The sequence below is a fragment of the Cygnus olor genome, chromosome 6 (genome assembly GCF_009769625.2).
Source record: "Cygnus olor isolate bCygOlo1 chromosome 6, bCygOlo1.pri.v2, whole genome shotgun sequence".
Taxonomy (NCBI): domain Eukaryota; kingdom Metazoa; phylum Chordata; class Aves; order Anseriformes; family Anatidae; genus Cygnus; species Cygnus olor.
In genome coordinates, this window is record NC_049174.1 from 3,901,454 (window position 1) to 3,927,006 (window position 25,553).

General features: G+C 46.0%; 2 long non-coding RNA genes across 3 annotated transcripts; both read right to left on the reverse strand.

The window, feature by feature from the left end:
• Nucleotides 1–1,322: 1,322 nt before the first annotated feature.
• LOC121072552 lies at nt 1,323–23,390 on the reverse strand. 2 transcript variants are annotated; one of them, XR_005821305.1, is made up of 3 exons: nt 23,142–23,390; nt 4,715–4,855; nt 1,323–4,136 (listed from the first exon to the last, which is right to left on the reverse strand). It is a non-coding gene; the product is annotated as an uncharacterized LOC121072552 (long non-coding RNA). The 2 variants fall into 2 exon arrangements; XR_005821306.1 differs by lacking the exon at nt 23,142–23,390 and adding an exon at nt 15,004–17,685.
• On the reverse strand, nt 5,390–11,689 carry LOC121072551. Its single transcript, XR_005821304.1, has 2 exons — nt 11,352–11,689; nt 5,390–7,849 (listed from the first exon to the last, which is right to left on the reverse strand). It is a non-coding gene; the product is annotated as an uncharacterized LOC121072551 (long non-coding RNA).
• Nucleotides 23,391–25,553: the final 2,163 nt, after the last annotated feature.

Below are 25,553 nucleotides of genomic sequence, written 5' to 3' on the forward strand. Positions count from 1 at the left end.
AGGAGGAAGAAAAGGAAGAATGCAAAATGTAATGATCTGGATCTTTCCTTTTAGTGCTCTGGTTTCTGTTCAGAACATTACACGTAAGGTTGTGGGAAGGAAAGAAAAGAAAAAAAAAGTACTACGTAGACAAAAATACTTGCCTCTCATAACAGTACCTTGCATTACACATTCTTGACCCTACATGAACTCATTTACTCATTTCCTCTTTTTACTTTGTATGCTATTGCTGTATTTCTTTATTTGACCTTTTAGTACCAGCTTCACGTCAATAATCTCCCAATGAGAGTGTTCTTCCATAAAGCGTCTCTTAAAACTCACTTCAGGAAATGAATCCTCACCTTCTCTCCCGGGAAATTTCCTTGTATGTGTTTTAGCCCTGCAGGGGCTAATGAGAGAGAAGGCAAGTTGCTCTGTGTAACTAGAAATACACAACTTGGGAACAATGCAAATGATAAATATAGTTTCAGATTCACAAAGTTCAAGGGCGATAGTGACTCATTCCCTATTCTGAGACCTTTTGCTGCATATTTCAGGCCATCACCACAGGCTCTTGCTATTACTAAGCCTAAGAAATTTCACAGAGCAATTCTCTCCTCTTTTGCCAAAGGCACGGGTAGACCAGAGAGTCTTAATTTAAAGATGATTTTTTCTTGCTTTTAAATTAGGCCCTAGGAAATGTAGAAGGAAGAGCATCAGAAATATGGCCATTTGCTTGTGAAAAATGTTGTACTTAAAACCTATTAAACTGCCTCTAATTTTTGTTTTGATTCAGATATTATACTGGGCTTTCCCATACCTCTGTGAAAACCCCTTTTGATTTCCCTCTTGAACAGCATGACATTACTTGTCTTTTTGAAAATAGAAGACAGGCTGTCTGCTCTGTCATTGTGTTTCACATCGTATCCCAAGAGAAACAGAAAATCACAGAAATGCCTTCCAACATACTGCAAAGTAATTTGAAATTAAAATTCCCTCTAACTTTTGAGTCAGTTATGTGGTTGGCAGTAACCATAAACCTATGATTCTCTTTTAATATCCACAACTACCTGTGTATTTTTGTAAGACAAAAATTATGAGAGCCAATTTAAGATGCCATGTTTCTTCAGGAAAAAAATAAAATCGTTCAAATGGGCATTAGTTTTATAAGTATTTTCCTTAAGCTGTATGCTAGCAAAATATTCCTAGTTTAGCCCTCTCAAAATAATCTATATTTCAGAGGTTTTTCTTTCTAAAAGCAGTGTTAATCTTCTAGGAGAAAGAGCTCTGAAAAGCAGGTGGAAAGAGGTCTTCCCAGTTCAAGCACATCCAGTGACAACAGCTTTCAGGAAGGTTAAATCCTCCATCAGATCGGCAGGGCAGATCTCAGATAAGCAGCAGAAATTAAGGATTATCTTGACTACGCCATGAACTGTTTACTTTGCTATTTTAAATGGTTATGTTGCCTCCATTTCATTTGTTGCTGGGTAATGCTTTCCAAAGGAGAACCAAGGACCAGATGCCACAATCTTGACCCTATTCGTGTATTCCTACTCATTCTAGCAGCGGTCCCTAACAGTACTTTTTTTTTTTTCTTTTGTGAGGCTAACATCATGTACATTTGGATACCATTTTGATCTCAATTCAAAGGAAAGGTGCTCAGCCACAAGAAACATTTCCTCTTGGATTGCACAAGGGATAAAGCACAGTCGCCTCTGCGCAGAGAATCATAATCAGTAAATAAAGTTACAATTTAATCAAAGAAAATGGTGGGTAAAATATTTAAGCATGATAACTCAGAAATCCAATGAGGGGGAAAAAACTGAGAGAAATAATTTACCTGGAAGGTAGTAGCTGAGGGAGGGAGTGACCTTAAGTGACAAGCAATAGCAAAAATTTGAAATCATCTGCCCCACATGTAGCACATCAATGAGACCATAGCTTGTATCTCATCAGCTCGTTCTGGGTAGTAAGGCAGTAAGGAATGAATTCAAAGGAAAGCAGCAAAGATATTTGGAGGATTTGCTGAGACTGATGTGATGAGAGACTAAAGGGGCCAGAGACATTCCTAGCATGATTAAGAGACAGCATACAAAGTTCCTGTAGTGCAGACGGCAGAGTAAGCAAATAAGAGAAGCGAGTTTCTTGAGGATGATCTGCAAGGACTGACACAAAGTCACGAATGAAATCAAAGAAACACTTCAGAGCCATGGAATTGTCATTTGCTTTTGAATAAATTGCAAAGAAGGTGCTTAAAATACAAAAAAATAAATCTTAAAAAAAAAAAAAAAACATTTTAAATGCTTCTCTTTTGACTTATTTCCTAACCTGAGTGTCACAAAAGTTTGTCTGCCACTGACAATCACTGCACAGGAGTGGAGTCTCAGGACAAAATTCACTCCCTGCTCTTGGCATTGATGGGATGTCTTGGTCTCTTACCCATAGCTTGGTTTTCAGTACTGACCTCCTTCGTTAACTGCTGTGAAGTCAAATGAGGAAAAGTGATGGGTGTTAAAGGGGAAAAAAAGGAATAGGTTTTATTTAAAGTACAACTGAATGAGCATGCACTAAAGACATAAATTGCCAGGTCCTTTCTGGCTAAAACTTCCAAAGGGAAGCCACATGAATACATGAAAACATGCATTCTTAATGCCCAAGTAATACTCTAGCTCTAATGGTAAAATGTGACTGACAGGTAACCTTATTTCTTTACTCCCACATTCATGTGTCACCTGTATGTCTACCAGAGAAACTGAGGACAAAACCTCCTCACAGCTACATGGGCAAATTGCATTGCAATTTCAGAATTATGTTTTTAATTGTTCAGTCTGTTGGCTACAATTTTTTTTTCACATTACTTTATTTGTTAATCTGTTCCCTTTCATCATCACCAGCGAGAGAGCACCATAATTCCTCATGCACATTATTGGTTATAGCACTCTTCAGATGCGAAATTCTTTCCACATCAGAGGATTCACCTTCAGAGGCCAATAGCTTACCTGCAAGAGAAATATTCCAATGCCTCCAACACACTGCATATTGTTTCCCCTATGATACACCTATCATAATGTTACAAACCCCATTCATTCAACCCACAACTATACTTAATGCTTAACTCAGGAGACCCGTGCCAAACTGCAGCTCAGTTCTTGATACCAGAGCAGGCTGGGGAGTGGGAGCAAACCTGGACCTTCTCCTCCTGTTCCTGGTCCTCAACTACCAACCTTGTGCTAGCAAGTCGAAACCAGCAACCGCACCACATGGCTGCACACCGTGTACCGCCACACTCCAAGGGTGTTTAATATTTAGACAAGGACTTTTGAACAGTTCCACAACAGTAGGCCAGTGGGGACTTAGGGTTTGGGAAACTGGATTCAGAGATTAAAAAGCAAAAAAGAAGAAGGATGGAAGGAATAATCAAGGCTATAAACTAGCCTGGTTTAAGCAGCAGCTTTTGCAAGTAGCCAGTTTAGTGGTTAAATGCATGTGTGTTCATCCTAACTCACAAGAAGACAAACATTCAAAACTTTCCCAAGTAAATTTTGGTGCATTTGAAACATTTGTGAAAGCAGAATTGTGCTTCTTTAGAGTTCACTGGTGTCACAGAGCATCTTCACATCATCTTTTACTGCTTCATAACCCTCCATCTTTTCATACACGGCGTGGAAGAATGCACAAGAAAAGACTCTGCTTTTTAAGGCATATTTTTAGCCCTCAGCATAGTTTCCATAGCAGTATTAGACCCAATTACGTGGGCTTCTGCCTCGCCTGTCTGGGTTGCACTGTTGAAATTCGGAGCGTTTCTGGCATGTCGTTATCTCTGGTGGCAAAGTTGCCCGTTCCCACACACGTGCCGGAGCCCCTTACCCCTCGCTGTTCTTCTCGGGCAGCAATTTAACTGGGTCGCGCTGTGAGCTGCATAAGGGAAGCAGCCAGGGCTCAGAACTGGTGAACTGTAATTCTCCTCTTTGGGAAAGAGGACTTTCACACCACAAATCTGTGAATCATCTTCTGAGGAGCCTCGGGTTAGACGTGGTATTGGGCGGCTCAAAGGAAGAGCAGCAGCTGAGAGATTCTGATAATTTTGCTTCCCTCTGTACACTTGGCCTTGCACCACAGGAAAGGGATGTTGTTGGACCACAGGCTTCACAGCCTTCCTGTCACAGACAATTTTTAAACGATGAGCAACTGCTTGGATATTTTGAATATTTAGATAAAGTTTCATTGAGTGGCTCAATCAACAAAGAGCTGCAGGCAGTGAGATGTCCTTATGAGAAAGCATGGAGCCAAGCCACTCGTCTGTCTGGATAATATTGCTGTATTGATCTCAGGAGGAAATATAAGCAGTTCTGGAATTACCAGAGCACCCCTTATTCTGTCATATCCTTGCACACAAAATAACCTCATAATCCCCCACAGCAGTCATCCAAGACATCATGGCATCATGGGCCTAATTTGAGAGCACGTCTAAAAGAGCCTACCAGGAGCCCAAACAATACTATTTTTTATTTTTGCTAGATACACTGCTTTAGACGAGACTCTCATTAGACACCTGAGGATCAGCTCTGCCAAAATCGGGTCAGGAGAGCAAAGGGACATCTGAGCAACGAGACCAGAGCCAGGCTATCTTGGGAAGATACTGCAGCTAAAAGAGGACTTTAGGAGAATACGTGCAAAAATGAATGGTGTATTTTGGGCCAAAGGTGTGCAGAACAGATGCGTGCAATCAATGTACCTGTAGCAAGGAAAACATCAGCCAGCCAGCCACTTTTCTGCTTCCTCCCCAGTTTGGACTGACTGCACCTTGTCTGCTGCAGGATCACAAAATCTCACAACAGGGCAAGGGTCTTCCAGTATTACACAGACCTGTGGCATACTAGGAGTGATACAAATAAATGCGGTGTTAACAGGAGCCACTCAAGACAACCGATGAAAACTTACCGTAGGTGTAAAATCCATTACATGCTGTAGAGGTTTCTTGGAGTCACTGGGGTCAAAGCTCTGAATCTCAGAGCAGCAGCATTTGATAGCCACTGTGCAAGAAATACCTGCTCTGAAGCTCTCTGAGATCTATTTGGGGTGGCTACAATGGCAACTTGCGACAACTGAAGGAAAGCTTTTGGATAACTATTTCTGGATCTCCAAATGTATTAACATTTCATAAAATTGGTCTAGGACACAGAGACTTTCTTAAAACCCAGCTTTTAAAGAGAGCTGCACTCTCCTACAGCATCCTTTTGACACCAACAGGCTTAAATACAAACACTGAACAAAAATTGCCTCTCTAATTTAACTGAAGCATCTCCTTTTTCCACCAGCAGAAGAGAAACCATTTAGATCACTAATGTGAAAGTAGATATTCCTGATGGTGGTCACAACAGTCAAAATATTTCACCCACTGTTTGGTTTATTTATTACTTCTATTCATTTTATTTAAATGTTCAAGGGTATTCTAAATGTTAGTACTGGAGATGAACAGAAAGACGGTTTGGGAAAGCTCTCAGAATGAAGAAGGCCATATATTACTTACAATTATTTCTCTGTCACAATTATGTTTAGTCAAGAAGTTACATTTGGTTTATTTCTTGGACTTTCATTATATGTATTCTGGTGCTGTTCAGCTTCAGTTTATCTCATCTTGTATATTTCTACAACCTTTTCCTCTAGTTATCTCTCTCTGAATTTGTATCTCTTTGTCTTTTGATTGATATACTTTAATAGAGAAAGCATGTGCTAAAAAAAAAGTTTAAAAACAGTGACTCATTCTGTTCTGCTTTACCTATCAGTTACATTGCTTGATGTGTCAACATATTTTATTAGTATGAAAGGTGAAATTCAGAGTTGAATAGCACAAGCAGAAGGATGTATTGCCATATGACTGAAGAGATAAATGTGACAACTACGTAGCGTGGCTTGATGCAAAGCCAGATAAATTCTACCCTTTGAAATAAAAAGTTGTTCTTAGACTACTAGTTGTTGTTAATGATTACTAGAACTGGAAATAATCAATCAGGGTTCACATGCTAGTGAGTGATAATCTTCTGCAAACATCCGGAATATGAAGATTATGCCCTCAGCCTAACTACACTGTATTCCAGGATAAGCAGAGGGATGCATGCACTGAAATGCTGCTGGTCATCTTCCAAATATTTGGCTCAGTTCTGGGCCTCCCATGCACCCCAGCCGAATGGCATTAAACTGTTCAGAATTGTCTGGCATGATTATTTTGGAAGAGAAAACCACAAGGATTGGATCTTTTCTTCATGGGTATCGGTAGTTCCAGAAAAAAAAGACCGCTAACATTTTTTGCATCCCTGAACTGGTGGTATGCAACTGGATCAAATGTCGCCTTTTCAACATTACTGGGAGGACAAAAAAAATAGCACCTCGGATAGTGTTACAGCTGTTCTTTCTTGCTTGCTTATCTTGCTTTTAATTTTCAGGGACACTTATTGGCACATTGAGACTTGCGTCTTAAAAACCAGATGAGCATCGCGTGAGAGATCAGGGGCGGGAGCGGTGTGGTCCCCAGGAGGCTGTCACCCAGATCCTAGGTCAAGCACCGCTGAAGCTCAGCATTGGGCACTTTGTGCTCTGAAACAAGTTGTGGCAGAGCAGGCTGGCTTCAGCCTGACTGCAGCAGGAAAAGGCTGGTTTCCCTGACCCTCTGTCACCTACTGCCCAGTGCGGTTCAAGGGCATGGGTAACAGGCAGCTGTGCTGCCAGAGTTACAGGTGCAACCTTTGCAAGCCTGATTCAGAGTTCATTTATAAAGTCAGCCAGCTGGATCTCGAACCACTTAACCTTCAGCTACCAGAGGTGTCCAGGTCGGAGCTGCACGTGGATGGAGCGGGTCGTTCCTGAGAGTCCTGGCAGCCTGTGACGCGTTATCCCAAAGCCGGGTGGGCAGGGGGTGGCAGCAGGGTTCTCCATCTCTCCTTGGGCAGAAGGGGATGTCCTAGGCTTGCGTGCATGCAGAGGGTTGTGCCAGCTTGTTAAACACCATGTGATGCCTTTATGAAATAGCTTGTAAAAAAAGCCTTTAGTCCTTGAAGGTGCCAAGAGGCTATAGAAGATGTTAGGCTTCCACTGAAGGCAGTGGGATAGTTGAAATTCTTCACTCAGAGCAACTGTTCAGAGGACAAATCAAACAAAAAATGGACTGCTCTCCTGTGAGGAAAGTCATCTCTGACAAAACCTGGGGGAGCAGATGTTGCTGCGCTCCCTGGCAAGTGAGATCTGGAAGGAAATGAGCGCTGCCACACAGGAAATGGGAATTATTGAAAGCAGCTGCAAGCCGGAGCCCGCTGGTGAGCTCTGTGGCGGTGTCTCCTCCATGCAATGCTGGGCTTCGGTGTCCTCTTCACTCACGTTAAGCCACCAGGGACACACACACTGGGGCCGACTGCCGTGGCCCCGTGAGCAGACTCCAAGATTAGCGTGAGGGCAGCAGGGAGGCTGCCCTAATCCCCCCCCCAACACAGTGCAAATCCCCACGTTGCATAGGGGGGTCTCTGACCTCACTTCCCCAGTGTCCCGGTGGCACAGGGGCAGGAGCACCCAGGGTAAAACAGAGGCTGTCGTATGAAAGCCGCAGCAGCGCAAAGACGGTGTCTTGTGTCTGTGAAGCATCTGGATGGCTTTATTGCGTTTTTGGATATGCTAAGCCATCCCAGGAGGCCTGACACACAGCAAGTGGAAGATGTCTTTTTTTGTTCATCTGGAGGTGGGAAAAAAAAAAACAAAAACAAAAAGCCACAAATGACGATGTACTTGTTTCAATACTTGAGCCGTGCCGAGAAAGTGGCACCAGTGGTCAAGTGCTTCAGCAGCTGCCTCGGGAGGAGCAGGCGGCACGGCGTTGAAAAGCCTGCAGTACGATAACAAAGAAAGTAGGAGTCATCCCGAGCCGGCCAGCCAGGGCTCTCAGGCTGGCGCCGAGCCACAGCTCAGAAGGTCACATAGCTGACATATCAACCGTGAGTCACTCGCTGCCGATACTGCGCACGTCCGCCTCCATTTGGCAGGACCTGGAGAGGTTCCTTCTCCCTCCACACAGCTCAGAGCCAACATCGCCCTGCAGAATGGAGAAGACACGAAAGCAAGCAGAATATGTAAAGGTGATGGGGCTACATTAATCGGAGAGAAAAGTGAGCAGAAATCCCAGATGCAGTGGTTCTTCTGGCAGGAGGCATAGAGGAGTTTGTAAGCAAAGGGAGAGGAAAGCGATAAAAAAGAAACAATGCAAGTACATGTGAAAATTCTAGTCCTTGGACTAAAGTTGGGCCCAAACCCCGTGAATTTTGGCTAAACTTAAGCAAAAAAAATAACACTACACAATGGTCATATTAATTTGCAGGTAGCTATAACAAGGATGCAGCAACACAGATAAGGCACTGTGTATCTTTCCAAATGCAGAAAGCAATTGCCATTGTGGTTAAGCAGTCTGTTGACAATACAGACAGCTGTTTAAGATGCGTGCTCATAAACAATATTTATGAAGAACAAAGCAAACAATTGTCCAGGTTTTCCCAGTCAGAGTAAGGAGTTGGTTTTCTAAAGCATTAGGTTATGATGACCACAAGCACAGTTTGGATTTTTCTTCTACAGTACAAAAAGATACATTATATACATCATACATTTCAACCTTTAACTAAAAGCTATCGTCTTATAATGCTGGATAAAGTGCTGCAAAACACCAAGGCTGTTTCATATCATCGCAGATCTTACAGAGGTTGTGATGCCCATGAAGGCTGTGCTAAGCTGAGAGAGATGCTAAGCCGTGAGACCACTGAACATCGTGTTCAGCAGTGAATTGCAGTTGTTCTCAAGCAATCTGTGTGACTTGCTGCAGATAAAAAGGGACACAGCAAGACACTACTTTTGGAGTATCTGAAGAGACACAGCATTAAGCTATTGAGATGCTAAGATCCTTGGCATCCTCCTTATTCTAGGTGGAAATAACTCTACACTGACATTGCAGATTTTAGGCATGCCATCTAAGGTCTGTTGCTACGTGTTAAACCTTACTGTCAATCATTACGGCATAACAGGTTCCAGCACCCCATGCTGAACACCGTGTATGCAGGCAGACAAAACCAGAACAGCTCTGGTTCCTTAAAGCTTCTGCAAGGAGGACTTGGACGCATACGAAGTTGCAAATGAGCTGTCACAAGCAGTGCTCACCTCTCCCCTTACAGCAGGGGCATTAACACCACAGGTGATCTCCAGGGTTCCTGCCGCCGTGCCAAACATTGCTGGCTACCTGGCAAGGCTGCCAGTGGAGCCAGAAGGAGCTTCAGGAGGAAGGAAGACCTGCAGAGCTTGCGCACCTCATTGCAGAGGGTTTTTCAGATGGAGAAAAAAGGGTATGTTCATACTGAGAAGACGAGACTGCATCAAAATACACGATAGAAGTGGTATTGCACAGACAGCAGTGACCTTCACTAGTGGGCAATGTCATGTAACACAGGGAACCACACATCCTTCTCTTCCATGTGGTTTTTGGAGTTCCCTGATCCACTGCACTCCCTCAACAGTCTCCAGTCACCATTCAGACCCGCTTATGTCTTTGAAGTATGCAGTTAAAACACATGAAAAATGGCTAAAAAGTCAAATGCTTGTCTTACTAAATCACACCATAAATGAGAGAGTTGTGTTCTTCATCTACAACATTGCTTTTAAGTGTTTTCATCATTGAGTGAATCATATAAGCTATTAAAATCAGGAAAAATCATCATCACATGCAACTGTGAGAACACTTTAAATGTATTAGTTGCATAATTTAGACCCTTGACTTCCAAAGCCCTACCCAAAGATAGCTTGCACTCGAGCTGAAGGAGCCACTGTGACCTTATCTTGGGTCCAGCCAATCGAGGGAACTGCAGAACCCTTTACCAGGGTGTTATGGAGCCATCTGAGGACGGCAGGGAGGTATTAGGGATCAGAGTTTCTGGGTCTTGTTCCTCACGCATGACAAGGACTGATAGATAAGGTTTTACCTAGGAAGGACAGTCATGTACATGTCTGGGCTTACTCAGTCTAAACCTATGGATGAGACCCCCAGAAAGGCTAGAAAAAGAAATGCTCACAAATATAGCAAAGTATAGCCTAGATGGCAATACTTTTGAGAGGAAGAGCTGAGAGTTTTAACTACACCTCACACAAAAGTGTTTATACATTTTTTCCCCTGAACTGAAGAAACTGCTGAAGTTACTCATTAGCAGTTCACATTCAGGCATAGGAACATTTGCTCAGGGCACAAATTTATTTTATTTGTTTTTATTTTCTTACAAGCATGTAGTTTGCATCTGAGGAAGATCAATTATTAACTTTGGCCTGCGATGGAAGCGTACAGGTTTAGCTTTCCTGAGGGACAGATGCATCACCAGATCTGACAGGCTCTGGTGTGGGCTGCTCCCCCAGCCAGGAGGTTACGTCCCATGAAGCAGTCCTGCTGGGGCAAAGGACACTACAGCAAGAACTGAGGGCAAGAAAATCATGAGTAACTTAAATTCACTTTTTTATAGTGCAAATAGAAGCAATGTTGCCAAAAAAAAAAAAAAAAAAAGGATTTATTTTTACAAACACCTAGGCTTTAGGTCTTTCTAAGATTTCCTGCTAAATGCAGACGCAAGGTGTCCTGTTCCCCGTACCTCTGTTTCCACAGGCAGTATTTCAGGCTTTTGAAGAGCCACTTACTTACACGTTTACCAGGAGACAACACCCTTGCCCTTCTGAAGACTGCTCCCACAGTGTGACTTCAAGCTTGTTCACCTGCCCTAATTGAGCTCTCGGCTATCAGGTGTTTCTGCACAAGTTTCCCCACACACAGCAGTATATATCGGTACCACCCCCCACTGTCATTCCTTCGGTGAGGGGAGCTGTAGCTTTCGCTTAACATCAGCTCTTTATCCAAATCCCCAGAGCACTCAGGCATCTCTGCCCTGCGGACTTTGCGAGGCCTGGCATCACGCATGGCAGCCCACACGTGGCAAGCGTGCGGTTCTTTCTCGCTTTTGGCCCTGCTTTTCTAAAATGAGCGAGGGAACTTCCCTACATCTGCTCATTTGCAAATGCTGCTTCTGTCTGGAGGGAGCAGGAGCAGAGACGGGGGCTGGAGCTCTGCCACAGCGCCTTGCTGTGGGGCAGACCCCGCTCACAAAGGCGGCCTTATGCTCCTAGGCCCAGCTCCTCTGCCTCGAGGCTTTCCCAGCCGAGCCGCTGAAACCCAAGGCAGTCATGTGGCCGCACGGCAGACATTAACAGATCTATTTAGATCGATTACACATCCAACAAAACTGTTTCTGTCAATGTCTATTTAAGGTTTCGTGGTGTCTCATAACCGCTCACCCTATTAAAAAATATATTACCTTAGTTGCTAAGCCAGCACACCAACACCAGGCTGACCCAGGAAGGGAACCAAGGCACAACGAGCAGCCCCATCAGCCTGATTTCCCCTCTTGAAACCCGTGGTCCTCTTGGGCACGTCTCTTCATCAAGCTTTTATAGACCACCCTGGCCCAGGAGCTGGAGGTGACAGCTCCAGGAGGGACATGTGGTGGCAGCCAGTAGCTAGAGCCAAGAAGGCCTCCTAAACTGAGGGCAAAGAGCACTCTCCACCCAGCTGTAAATGCCTGATAGCCCCAAAGGTGTTTACAGTTTCCAGCTGAGGAAGCTAAATTACCAGCACTGGTCTCTTCATCATGTCTTTGTGCAGTGCTTAACAGAGCTCTGCCCCCAGTCCCTGATGGCTGGGCACGACGGCCACGTAGGTGTCATGGAAAATACAGAAAGCCCCATCGAACAATGCCCCGCAATGACTTGTGTTTGCAGGAGGCTGGGCTGGGTCCTTACTCATCCCTCCCCAGAGTACTGGAGAATCAGAAATAGCACACACCAGCTCAGCTAGCTCCCTCTCAGGCCTTCAGCCAAAAACAACTCTTGCCTCAAATGCAGGGACTGTAAACCAATTTCAAGATGAATGCTATGGTCATGACACACTAGGTGAAATTATTCCATGTCAAGCATCCTAACCCGTGAAGTCTTAAAAATTAACTCCTCACTGACTGCTGTGTGAAGTTCATTAAACATTTGCCTGAAAACGTGCTTTTCTTCAAGAAAACGTTGCCCAAATCCAGTTCAGGGCACAGACTCAGTGAACTCTCAAAGCAACATGACAGGGAAGACCACAACCTCCAGCACACAGAGCAGCTGAGGACAGCAAGCCAGCAGCCAAGAGTTTTCTTGGCCCTCAGCCTTCCCTGCTGAAGCAGCTGGGAAACAGCAATTGCTCTGGGACAGCAAAGTAGCAGCATTTACTGTTTATTTGCAAATGATCAGCAATATCCACAGTGATTTTTCTGTAGGCCTATGCCTGCTCTGCTTAAAGGCTGAGGGCTGGAGCTACAAGTGCTACTCACTGCTCTGCAGTTCAAGGGAGTCACTGTGTGCTCCTGGGCTCAAAGGGGGTGACTCACTTCCAAAGCTGAAATTCCATTTGCCCACAAGTGACGTGGTAGCTTCTGAAACTCCAAGAACATTCAGTTGGAATAATGTCACGGGGAGAAGAAAAAAGACATGTTAGCTGAAGGGACAAGCTGCAACCCATTACCGTGTGGCTGCTGTCTGCTACGTGCTACATTTGGTACCTCTCTGGTGGGCCAGGATCTTACCCCGTCCCTGGAAGCATTCAAAGCTGGATGGAGCTTGGAGCAACCTGGTCTGGTGGGAGGTGTCCCCCACGGCAGGGGGTTGGAACAGAATGGGCTTTTAGGTCCCCTCCAACATAAACCACTCTGTGATTCTTACTAAGCGCCATTTCCTTGTGGAAGGGACACTGATGAGCACCCACTGAAATAAGGCTTGGTGGACTCTCCACACAAAAAAGCAGCTGTTTAGAGAGCAGGCTATGTTGCCTGTACTCAGTCTTGGGAGAATGGTGCCTCCGTGCACTCTGGCAGCAGCATGAGCCGTGACAAATGAGCACATAGACATGTGCAAAGTCACTGGCAGATTTACTTCCCCACCCAAATACAATCTCACACTAATCAAAGGTATTTGTTCATCACTTCAAACTGCGTTCTAGATAAGCACCAGGACTACTGTGTTACGGGAGGCTTGTCTACCAGGCAGGGTGTGTATCTCTCATTGCTTTTACGGGTTATCTTGCAAACGCCATTGCAGCACTATGAGCTAAGGCCAGTAGATCATAAAAGCTACTGGAGGACATAAAAATGTTTTTGACTGGTAGGTCTGCAGTGGGAGAAGAGTTGTGATGCACAAAACTGTGCAACCGCTAGCGCAAGTGCCCTTTTTTGTTTGTTTACTTCCTGGCACAGCACCACTGCTCATCCCACAGTGACAGCTTCATCCAAAATAACATTTTTCTCATGTGTGAGAAAAAGGAGAATCAAGAGAGGACCACGCTTAAAAAAAATGCAAAGTGGATATACAGAAATGAGTGATGGCTTTTCTTCTACAGCACGGCAGCAAAGCCTTTAGGCAAAACAAAATAAAACCCGTTGTAACTAAATTCAACTTGTTTTCCATACTTCTTCCTGTGCATGCCATATTTGAGTTAGTTCTCCATTTAGCAATTCAAGACATAGCCCTTCCCTGCTGCAACAGGGAAATTAGCCCCAACTTTCACCGCATTTCACAGAGTTTGGGAACCAACACATCAGCAGGTGTGGTCAGACGGGTATCTTTCGTCTTGGAAAACAAACAAAGAAAAGAGAACCTAAAAAAGCCCTGATCATGGAAAATGCATCAGCCCCAGCATCTTCCTCATGCCAATGAAGTTCATTATGCAACTGATAGCGTTACCGTTCAGGTGGAACCACTGTGTTTGCTGCCCTTCCCCAAATTTTTGTTTGCTTTGCAAGTCCTGCAGGGCAAGGATCTGTCTTCCAACTCTTTGAAGTGCTTAGCACACTGTTGGCATCATATAAAAGTATCATAAACACACACAAGCATATATCTGCATGGGTTTTAATTATTAAGGAAGTTGTTATATTTGCTGCTTATTTTGCTGTGCAATGGTTATCTTACCCTGAGTTATCACAAGCTCGTTATAGACGTATACAAATGCAGAGGTAATCGGGCAAATGCAAGCAATAATAATTTATTTCCTCGACAAATATAAGCTGAGAGAAGCAAGATAGAAAGTGCGTCATTTTGCAGGACAGGACTCTGCGAGCACTGAGAGCTGATGAGAAAAGCTGTCCTTAAGCACAACCTGCAGGTGTAAGCTGATACTGCAGCCCTCGAGCTGAGCTTCTGCCTTTGAACGTTCCTGGAAGTTTTGGTGAGAAATACACCCCTACGAGCAGCAGCCTGGCCTGGTATCTTGCTCTGAGCATCTCCCCCCGGTGGGCGACAGAGAAAAGCATTCCGCTGAGCCGGGTACAAATAGGGACACACCATGCAGCTGCCAAGACGAGCTCACCCCATGACCCTATAGAGCAAGAAACCCAGCCTGTTGGAGAGGTGTCCTTGCTGAAACAAAGATCTGTCTTTGTCCCAGGCAAAACTACATCTGTTTCCTGTCTACTATTAGGTGGAGCATTAAAAAAACAAACAAACAACAACAGCAAAAAAAAAAGAAACCAATTTCTTCATGAAGATAAAGACCTTGTTACAGGGTAAAATGGGTTGCATACACAAAGGCAATCGATGCAAGCTTCACGGTGCCCAGGATGGAGCACTCAAACCCCTCTTCACAACAGCAAACGGCAAAGGGCTTCCACCCTTTCTGGGGAAGGGGCTGAAAGAGGACTTCAAAACCAGTTCTGAACATGGGCATGGTGTACTGGGTGCGTGAAAGTTGAATCACCATCTTAATGATGATTTTTTTCCTTCAGAGACTTGAAGTGATTTTCCAGAAGTGGTGAATTAGGCCCTGTGTTTGGTCACATCATCTCATTCCCACCAAGTCAGAAAAACCTAGAGTCCACATGAGCATTATTTACACTGGATACAGGGATGATAAATGATAAATGGCAAAAGGAGAAGGTGGCTTACCTCCAGGTGAGGCTCCTGGTCTTCAGGGCCAGCGAGCTGGGCCACAACCTCAAGAAGCTGGTACAGAAAAGGACACCTGCAGCTCTAGGGCATGCAGGGCTCACAGGCAGGGCTGTGCTGTGGTCATCCTAATCTTGGCTGGGGAAAACATGAAATATGTCCCAAATACATGAAATTGTAGTATGCACCTTGAAAAGCATGTGTGTTCAGCCACTCCAGAGCTAACAAGCATGGGTGTTTTGTTCCCAACATCTCTAAACAAGCCCAACGTTCACCTACACAGCAATTTTTCAAAACAGGTTCCACTTGAGAGGTTTGAAATGGGAATCCCAATGATCTCCCATGACTCTTCGAAACATCAGCTGTAACATTTGGTCTGCGAAGCCCAGATACAATTGGAAGACAACTACTGCTCAGAGGCAATTCAGCCATGCTGTTAACCACAGAAGCAATTTCAGAACCACGCTCAGTGCAGACAGTTTATTTGTGGATAAAAGAGGCCTTTTTTTCCGTGTGTGTGTGTGTGTGTGTGTGTCTGTGTTTTTAAAGCCACATGGAGGCAATCATCACCCAGGGTTCTGGGAGAAATTCCAGAGCAGCATCATTTACTATTCTGGTAATTTTCTTCATGTGGAAAACTCCTGAAAGTGGTCACACTCACAGTATTGCTTAGCTCTGTTAGGGCATGGAGAAGTGTCAAACACAGCCTACTTTAAATCAACCATTTCAAGCTACACGTTATAAAATCATTTTTGAAGTCACTCAAATCTGGTAGAGAGGTCTCCAAACACATTGGGATCTGCTGCAGAAGTCCTCCCACTTAGGAAAACTTAGCGGCTCATGCATCACCACGTGTGCTTTCAGAAATGAAAACGAAGAGCGAGGTAGTATGGAAAAAGTTAACAAAGATTATAAAAAGGCAGGCAAGCTGTGAAATGCCTGTATTTCCTTTTGCACTCTCACCACAAGCCAGCAGGGTGTGCCTGCAGATCAGCTTCCTTGCACACACACAGCCCGGTTTTCAGCTTAAGTGATGCCAACTCTCTTCTTTGTGCATCATGGCTTTATTCAGTCAAAAAGAAGGCTGGGCACCCAATTAAGCGAAGGAAAGAGGGTCATCCGCATAGATGCTATGTACCTCCCTGTAGGCTGAGAGCACAATCGAACGCCAGCAATGAGAGCAGCAAGCCAAGAAACGGACACCACCCCTGTTTTTCCAGCAGACCCAAACTCCCACCAAACTCCTCTCCTGACCGATCGCTGAGCAGCTTGGCAGGCTTCCCACCCACCCTGTAACACTTGATTTACGGCAGGCAAGCAAGGGCACCACAGCTCCTTCCCTCCGGTCCCCGCTTAGCGCCACTAATTTTAGCCATGGCTCCTGTTGACACGGCCACGATGTGCCCGTGCATCGCCGCCACAGCCTCCCACCTCTCCCTGGGCACCGGATGCAAGTACTGAATTGCACCAATTAAGGTCTAAGCCTAAGCAGAATAACATCAGGCAATTTATTTTACTGTTGAGCGGTACGCACAGGCAATTGATCTGCTCAAAAAGACAAGCAAAAAGAGCATTTGAAGTCATTTAAAAGCACTCTGCACCACTAAAAGGAGCTCGTGTATTTCCCCCCTCTGCTGCAAGGTTGTGCACATCACTGTGCCCCCACCTCCACTGACCCAAAAGCGACACAGCTGGCATTTTTTCTATTTCTGACACCGATGCAAAAAAGCTGTCCCAGATCACTAGTGGGTGCCATCTGCTCCTCGAAACCGAAGTGCCATCAATTCGCAAGCTGGGGCCAGGATTTTCAAAAATAGCTAGTCTGAAGTGAGACGCCTCAATCCGTATTTAGGTGCCTGCCCGACTTGCAGCGAGCCTGAGCACCGTACTAAATCTGCAGACACAGTCCATCACGCCCTATTTACGTAAAAACCCTTCAGCGATGCCCTTCTTCCTCCCGCACGTGGCACTGCTGTGCACTGTTCCTTTTCTTCGGGCAGGGACACAAGAAATGCAGGTCCACAACAACGTCTCCGTACCGGTGGAGACCTGTCATTTCTACAAAGCACCATAAGAATCCTGAAAGCTGTAAAAGATGTTTTCACTGTATTAGTGACTATCATTTTGATGTGAAACCCGCTTTAATGAATACCTGACAAGTAAACCTTTTGAAAGAATGATTTAACTTGACGTGAATGCATGCAACTGCTGTTTGTTGAACGATACTCTTCTTAAACAGCCTGCAAAAGAACACAGCCTCACCATAAAGCAACATTTACAACACTGAGGACCACGCTTGAGACGTGCGATGCTCTCAGGGCAGCACTGGATTTAAGAACAAGCTGAGGTGGATTTGCAGGAGCAGAAAGAGGGATTTTCTGTTTAGCCAGAGAGCAGTCCCCACCACAAGCGTTACTGGGCACCGGACACACTACTTTCTCCATAATTTCTGTATTTTTTCCCCCATAAAAACACCTGCAGTTCCTGCTCAGCTCCAGCTTTGCTTCTGTGTGTGAACACACCCTCCTGCACCAGAGCAGTCAACCAGATTTTGGCAGGGTTTTGGTCAGGACACATGACATCAGCAACCCGCATCCACGGGGATCTCCGCACTTGAGCTCTCCATCACTTCATGCCCATCACCGCACCCCCGTCCCCGTAAGAGAGACAGCAGGTTAGGGACTGTAAAGAGCAGAGGTTACTCAAAACAGATCACGTGTTCCCAATAAAATGGTAAAGTATAAAATAAAAATGTGGTGGTGTTAAAGCTTTGTACCATTGCAAAAACATGGTCGTCTTTCTTTAAAGCGATGGCGTTAGGCTGCGCTGCATTGGTTCACATTCACAATTCCTGTTGCCATTGAAATAACCTGAAGACCAGTTTGTGGGTTTTTTTCTTCCTTTTCTTTTAAGAAAGCTCATCTTCTGTAGAACCAACAAACCCTACTAACTAGAGAGAAAAGTCTTCTGGACAAATACTTTCTAATCTGCCAGAATGAGTCACAACAGTGAGAATACTGACTCCGAACACTGAGAAGCCTGACACAGGCAAGTTGTAAGAGCTGCGTGCATTCCTCAGCAATAAAAACACACAAGGCTGATATCCTGCTGCTATAAGGCAGCCATGCCACCTTTTTACCAGCAGATGTCACATGGAAATAAGGTCTCCTCTCAGGTGACATTACATCTCTCTGCCCTCACTGGGGCACAGAGCACCCAGGGGCACCCAACACAAACCTGTCCCCATCTCCAAGCTGTCTGGAGTACGAGGTCCTGACGACCACACAGAGTTGTCTTCCAGCTGTTGGAGGACCACGGTCTTCTCTCTCTGGAGCAGACACCACTGCTTGGCCTGAAAAGGGGGGACCTGAGCTTTAGTTCCTGAACACCCAGTAGGCACCCATTGTCTGCACTAGCTCTCCACGAAAACAGCTGCTGGACCTAAAGTCTCATGACTAGGAGTAAAGCAAATCAAGACAATAATAACCCCATTAAATACAGCCACTGATTACTATGGTTCATAAAGAGAGGAGCCTTCTTGAATTATGCCACATTATCTCTCTTTTTCTTCTAACTTTGCCACCAGAAAAGTTGGTGTTCTTTCCAGAGTCCCCATAGCCTTCTTATTTTGTTTTTGTTCCAGGAGGGGAACAAACAGCAGGATGGATGCTTCACAGAAATTGATTTTTCAACAGCCCCATAAAAGCGTGGGAGTACTGATGTTTGACATCCCCTTGCAGAGCTTCAAGCACCCTCAGGTCCATTTACTTGAGCACAGGCTCCATCAGACTACGTTGACCCGAAACACCTTCAAATAGAGATGATTCATCTGTAAGAAACGGTGGCTAGTGATTTTTCCATTGAACTGCTTTGAGCAAGAGGAAAAAAAAAAAAAAAAAGAGAAAATTTTTTACTTAAACAAAATGCTCTGGCAAAGCTTCCACCTCCCTGGCTGTGGTTTTTAACTCCATATCCCAGCTCTCATGTGCCCCATGACCAGCAGCTCCAGGATGCTTGCAGCAGGGAGCAATCTGCTGCAGAGGATGCAGGTGGCAAGCACAAAACCAACTCTTTCCATCGCTCTCTCTTCTGGGGGTAAACTTGGACCAAAAAAAAAAAAAACCACCTTGTTATTCATATGCTTTTATCTCGAAGCCTACTTTGCTGGTACAGCACGGATAGAGAGGGGTGATGGTGACAACAGTGGAACCTCCTCTGGAGCAGGAGACTTCTCTGTGGGCTTTGTGCATGCACAGGGGGGTCCACGGCCCCCACCAAACTCTCCCCGGTCTGAATGGCTCAAAAGGCACCCAGCCATCATCTTCTTTCAGCAGCTCTGCGGATGGAGTGATCATTGTAATTAAAGCAGAGGCAAGTGTCGTGGAAGAGCAGCAGCTAAATTACAGGTCTGAGAGGTGGGGAACAGCGCCTGCCTGACAGCGTGACAACCAAGAGCGGGAGGTGAAGCTCAGAGCTCCGATACGCCACAATTGCACCCCAGTTTGAGAACAGATAGGAATAGATGTTTACATCAAAAATAAATAATAAAAACCACATTGCAATTTATGTTCTCCCCCTTTCTAGTCCATAGTTTGGGATACAAATATTTTACATGATGATAAGTGATGCTGCTCTAGACCAGCGCTTGTTGAAAATTAAAAGAGAAAATAAAGATGCTGTGCAAGAAGTAAACCTGGGCTGTCTCCAGTGATGTCTGTTCCCGAAACGACTTGCAGCGACATCCCAGGAACTGCAGTGAGGCGTGCGGCAAGCACAGGGCACCTCGCCACCGCGCGTTATATCCAACACCCAGCCATGAAGGCCTCCGGCCCGCCTGTGGGTGCCTCACCTCCTCCTGCCACAGCAAGGCACCCACACGGGCGCTGCACGGGGCGAGCCTTTCGGAGGCTGCAAGGCGCCAGCAAGGACGGCGCCGCTCGCTCGCGCCGGGAAATGCTGCAACTGCGTGGGCAGCGTGTGCTACAGTGGCCACATTTAGCAGCACTTATACTGACACTTTTAAAAATACATTAATTTTACACATCTACTACTTCAATTAAAAAAATACATTCAAAATAACACCCTTTCTCCCCACTGAAATGTGCTCTGTGTAGCAATCGCGTCGAAGAGCAATCCTGTGGTCTGTGCTGAACCCTCTCAAAAAATAAATAAATAAATATATATCAATAAATTATAAATCCTCCTTTCCACGGAGCAGCCATCTGCTCAAGGAAGGAAATCCCCACAACACGTGTCCCTTCGCAAGGCCAGCCAAGGGAGGGCAGGGGGGAAGGACAGCTATTTACCAAGAGGCATCATCAAAAAAGATCTGCACGAGGTCTTTATTAAAATACCACTGGTAGACACGGGTGGTTTCCACCAGAATTTAAGCGAGGAAGACTGATTCCCTTGTCTGGGCTGCTCGCCCCTTTTATAAATTAAAAAAATGAATCACTCAATGCTCGGTAGTTATGAAAAAAATGTTCAAAGAACATTGATTTTTATTTTTTCTTAATCAAAGCTACTTGCCAGGTGTCACACAAGAGAAAGCCCAAGGGCAGACAAGCCAATATCTTCCTGCAAGGTCATCACCACTGTCCCTCCAGGGGCTTGAGACCACTCTGGGACACTGCTCAGGAAAAAGGCACGCACAGGTGGGTCTCAGGAAAGCCTGCTCACCATGCTGAAGGATCTCCGAGCATGCAGGGATGGGCATGGGCAACGCTCTCCCCTTTTCCCATCCCCACTGCCACCCCTGCTGGCATGCGGCTCCTGGAGGACACAAGTGACCCCCAGCCAGATGATCTGCCCAGCCTGAAAACATGCAGGGCCCACCTGCCCTGCAGGCAAAGGGTCAGCGAGGACTGGCAGCAGAGGAGCCAGATCCTGGTCCCTCAAGGTAATTTATTGCAAGTGTTTTGCACGCTCTTCAAGGGCAGAGGGGCAGCCCAAGGCCAGGCTTTATGAACCGGATCGCCCAGACCTCTCCAAGGAAGCAGGAGTGGGATCTGGTGCTTTACATGTGAAAGTGAAGAAAAATAAATAAATGAAAAAAAGAAAAAAAGAAAAGAAAAGGAAAAAATAATAAAAGAAGAAAAAAAAAAAAAAGAAAAAGAAAACCAAACCACAAAGATTTGGCTTTTCTGTGAGCTCTGGGCATGATCCTAGTCCCACAGAGCACGTGGGTGTTCTGCAGCTATTTCCACTCAATGCAGATCTGTTCTTCTTGCCTTGCCTCCTGCCTTCCCACCCCTCCCTGCTCCCCGTGCCCTTGTGTCGGTGCCCCTGGCCACCCATCCCCACTGGGTGGTGGCTGCTCTCCAGCCAGAAGCGGACCCAGATGCCTCCAGCACCAGAAGGGCAACGAACACCCAACATGGAAACATCCACCGAGGCACGCTGGGAGGGAGCTGCCTCAGAGCCTGCGCCTTTAAATTCATCCTACTATCGCAGCCATTTCACTAACTACTTAATTGCAGCCATCTCTCCGCGTCTGTCTCAGTCCGACACCCACAGATGCGGCCGCCCACGCCAGCCCACGCTCTGACTCATGCTCGGAGCGGTTGTCAAAAAAACCCTGCTCCCCGCCGAACGCTCCCTTCAAACGCGTGCTGCTACTTTGATCTATTTCCATAGATTCCTGTGAGTCATCGGAGCCATCTCTGATCTCAGCCCCGCCGACCGGAGCCCGCATGGGTGTTGTTTTTGCATGAATTCGGCTCGCGCAGACAGCGGACCCTGCTGCGATGCACGGGTGTGCGGGAGCAGAGAATTCCTGGGAGCGTCTTCCATAAGTGAGTTACCCAAAGGAAGAGTTGTCATTTCCTATTTAACGAGAACTACTTGTGCTCTAAAAATAATACCACGGGGATAGCATTGTTCTCAGATGTGCAGTCACAGTGATGCTCTGAAGCCCCTTCCATCACCTAGAGGTGCTTCAGCAGGCAGCCTTCTCCACCTCCAACAGCGAGGTATCCTCCTCCTCGCCTTGCAGATGGCAAAGCGCTGGTGCCAAGCACTAAAATGCCCATTTCAGCAGGAGACAGAGCCAGCCTGCCACCGGCAGTGAGGTTTAACTGAGGTGACAGGAATGCATTTGGCTGCTGTCACGGAGGAAGGCAGCAGTGACACCCAATGACACCAACCACCAAGATGCCTCAACCGTCAGGGATGTCACACCTAACACTTGGCAGAGTTTTGGTCCCTCGTTACCCCAAATCTTCACCTCTTCGTGCCCTGGAGTTGCTGATTTACCTCTGCAGATTTACACACCTGGGTTACCGATGATGGAAAACCCCGTTAGAAATGCCATTCCTAGCGGGTTTGGACTTGGTGGTAGGAAGCACCAAGTGCAGAGAGCTTGCACTTTTGCAGAATGGATGTTGCGTCACTGTAGACAACTCACTTGATATTCACATTTCAAAAATAATTTAAAAAATAAATTAAAAAGAAGCCAAGTGGGTTACACAAAGTGGCCACAAGGGCCATTCCAAGTCTTGAAATGACTCAAACGCTTTCCCTTGCTCTTTGGGCATAAATCCAGCTCACCCCCTTCCTGCATGTCCAATTAGTAACCAAAATCCAAATTTTGCTGCCAGACTAAAAGCTTTTTGGTGGCCGACACTTGGGTGCATCAGTCTTGCTGCATCCAGCTGCTAATTGGTCTCAGCATCACCACATACATGCTGGTTGCACCAACACTGGTGAGCCTGATTATAATAAATCTGATTAAAGATGTGAAATCAAAACACCTAAATCATCCATGCATAACACCCACTTGAGGGTCAGCCCTTTATATCAAATCTCAGTGGCAGGGTACACTTTATGGGTTATTATCCCATCTCTTTAACACCAATAATGCCAATAGCACCTCCTGTAGATGGGAAGTGAGACCCAGCACAGCACAGCCCAAGTCTGGATGTGCCCACAATGTTTTTTTTTCGTTTGTTTGGTTGGTTTTTTTACTCTACAAGTCCCATTTTTGGGTGCCTCTCTGCACAAACAGGGGCCAAGTTAATGCTACTGGACTGCTGATGCCCTGCTGCAACGTGGGTTAGCATAGCACAGGACAAGGTGGGTGACAACTGGCAAAACTCACACAAGCTGCAGCTCAAGCATGGATCCCACCCACACTTTACCTTTGACTAACAAATGACAGCAACAGCGAGGATGTCTTCCTGAAATTCCACCGAAGCCTTAGGTGGTGTGATGGCATGGTTGCTCCTTCATCTTGCATCCTCCTCCATCCTTCCCAAGGAGAGTCCTCACTAAAGAGCAAAGAAAACAGGGATAATTGCAGCAACTGCTTATATATGTTTTTGCCTTCTTTTCAGAGGAAAAAAAATTACTAAATTACCCAGAGTTAGAGCCCAAGGAGAGACAAGCTCCTATGAGCAACCTACCCTGCCCAGGGCAATTCTCATCAACCCCAGAGAATGGGCAGCAGCTGCTGTCCCTCTCACAGGTGCACCTTGTTTTCAAGCTAAATAGGGAAAAAATAAATTAAAGAAATAAATTTAAAAATGTATTTGGCTCCATTTGCAAGCAACAAAAAGGTGGTGAGAATATGGCAGGTGGGACTCAAAGATGATCTGCAAGGCAAAAGGGCTTTGTGCCTTCTCTTTCTTCTTTGGAGGAAGATATCTTGGATTTACTCAATATTTATATCATGTTGGCAAATTGTGGATCCAACCAGCATCAGGACCCCACTCTAAAGAGCTTAAAAAATATGAACAAGTGGAAAAGGACAGAGGAAAGGGGAATAAAATAGAGCATTTAATAGTGGCATTTATACATGTAACATCTAACAAAGGGATTACTTGCTGACTTTAGAAACACAAACGGTGAGAATACAGAGCCAGTCACTCCCCAGGACTGGGCCTGTCCCAGACAGCCTGTTCCTACGTGAAGCAGATGGTAAACACGGTCCCTCTGGTGGGGAACTGTTGAGGTTTTGTTCTCTTCCCCCTTGGTTCTGCAGGACCCCTTCTCTGCAGGGGAAAGCAGCCTGCTCTCACGTCTCCTCCTTGGTGGCAGCTTCCACAACCACTGGGTGGTCACCACCTCATCCACGTTCCCCTCCTGCTCAGCCAGAAGCACCCTCACAGCAGGCTGATGGTTTTCCTCCCATATAGCAGCACCTTTCCTACTTGCCAGAGGTCTCTTGTAGCACCATCAGCCAGCAGGAGGACCTGAGATCCCAGAGGCAGACACAGTGAAGGACAACACAGCATCCCCGCTGGTGGTCGGCTGCCCAAGGAGCTCGTGTGGGGGGCATCTCGGTCAAAGCTTGCTGAGATCCAGAAGAGGACTCTGAGAAGTTCAGTCCTTCTTCCACCGAATGGGGCACTTCCACAGTCTTACTCCATGACAGGATGTGGGTGAAGCCTCGTCATGCCCCTGTGGGACAGGGATGTGAGCATAACGCCTCTGTCCCCCAGCAAGGGTGGCAGCTTTCCTCCTGGACAGGGCCCAGGGGAGGTGACAAGTCCTCGCCTCTCAGGAGCTTTCCAGGCAGGAAGGCCCAATGGGCAGCACCCGAATTCACTTTCCAAATCCCAGTTTCTGAGTGGTTAAACCAGGGGAGACCGCTGCAAACCGGGGAAGAGCAGGGAGAGATGTTTCTCAAGCCAGGAAAGGAACGGTGGCTCTTAATATAGCAAGGGGAGTAATATAAAAAGATCTCCCACCTCCCGTTCCTCCTACAGACGTACTTATTTTAGTTCCTGGCTACACCCCCCAGTGTGCAGAACACCGCCAGGGTTGCCAAACGCCTGTTTCAGGAGACAATTTGCATACTCAGAACAATTAAACTTTTGTTTGCTGCTCCTCGCCAGAGCACCTGGGGCTGGGACTGGGGCTGGCCAGACAGCCTGCCGCAGCGCTGGAGGTCTCGGCCAAGCTCACCGGCTGCTTGGGATGGGGCTCGTGCTCCCTCACCCGCTGCTGGGCTTCAGTCCTGGAGCGTAACAGCAGCGGGGATGCTTCATGGCCCTCCACGATCACCAACAGCCTCCTCTGAGATGCAGCAGCAACAAAGTCTCCACGCTGTCCCCACCACACATAGGCGAGAGCATCACGGCTGCACTCCCAGCCAACCAGAGCCCCCTCTCCAAAGTGTTGGCCAAACTTTGCATTTTTCATCCCAAAGGCACTCGCAACAGGATTCAGCCTTCAGGGCAAATGCATGTGTTGATGAAAACTTCTGCTTTACAAATGAAGGGTTCTCCGTTAAAAAAAAAAAATATATTCTTATTTGATGGAGTTTCCTTCTTACAACATTATTTTTACCTATTAAACGACATGTCAGCAGTAGTTATTGTATCATGTCATATTATGACAGGAATAATAGTTAAAATATTCTCACTTTATTTTCCATTACAATCACAAAGAGAGGCTGTTACCTGGAACCATTTGAGACGTCTTCCCTTTGTGTCTAGATCAAAGTGTCTCCTGTTGGTGCCCGAAGAAGCTGTCAAACCCTTTCCTTACAACACAAACAAGAGACACTTTGATCTAGACACAAAGGGAAGGCCGTTTAATCAGTATCA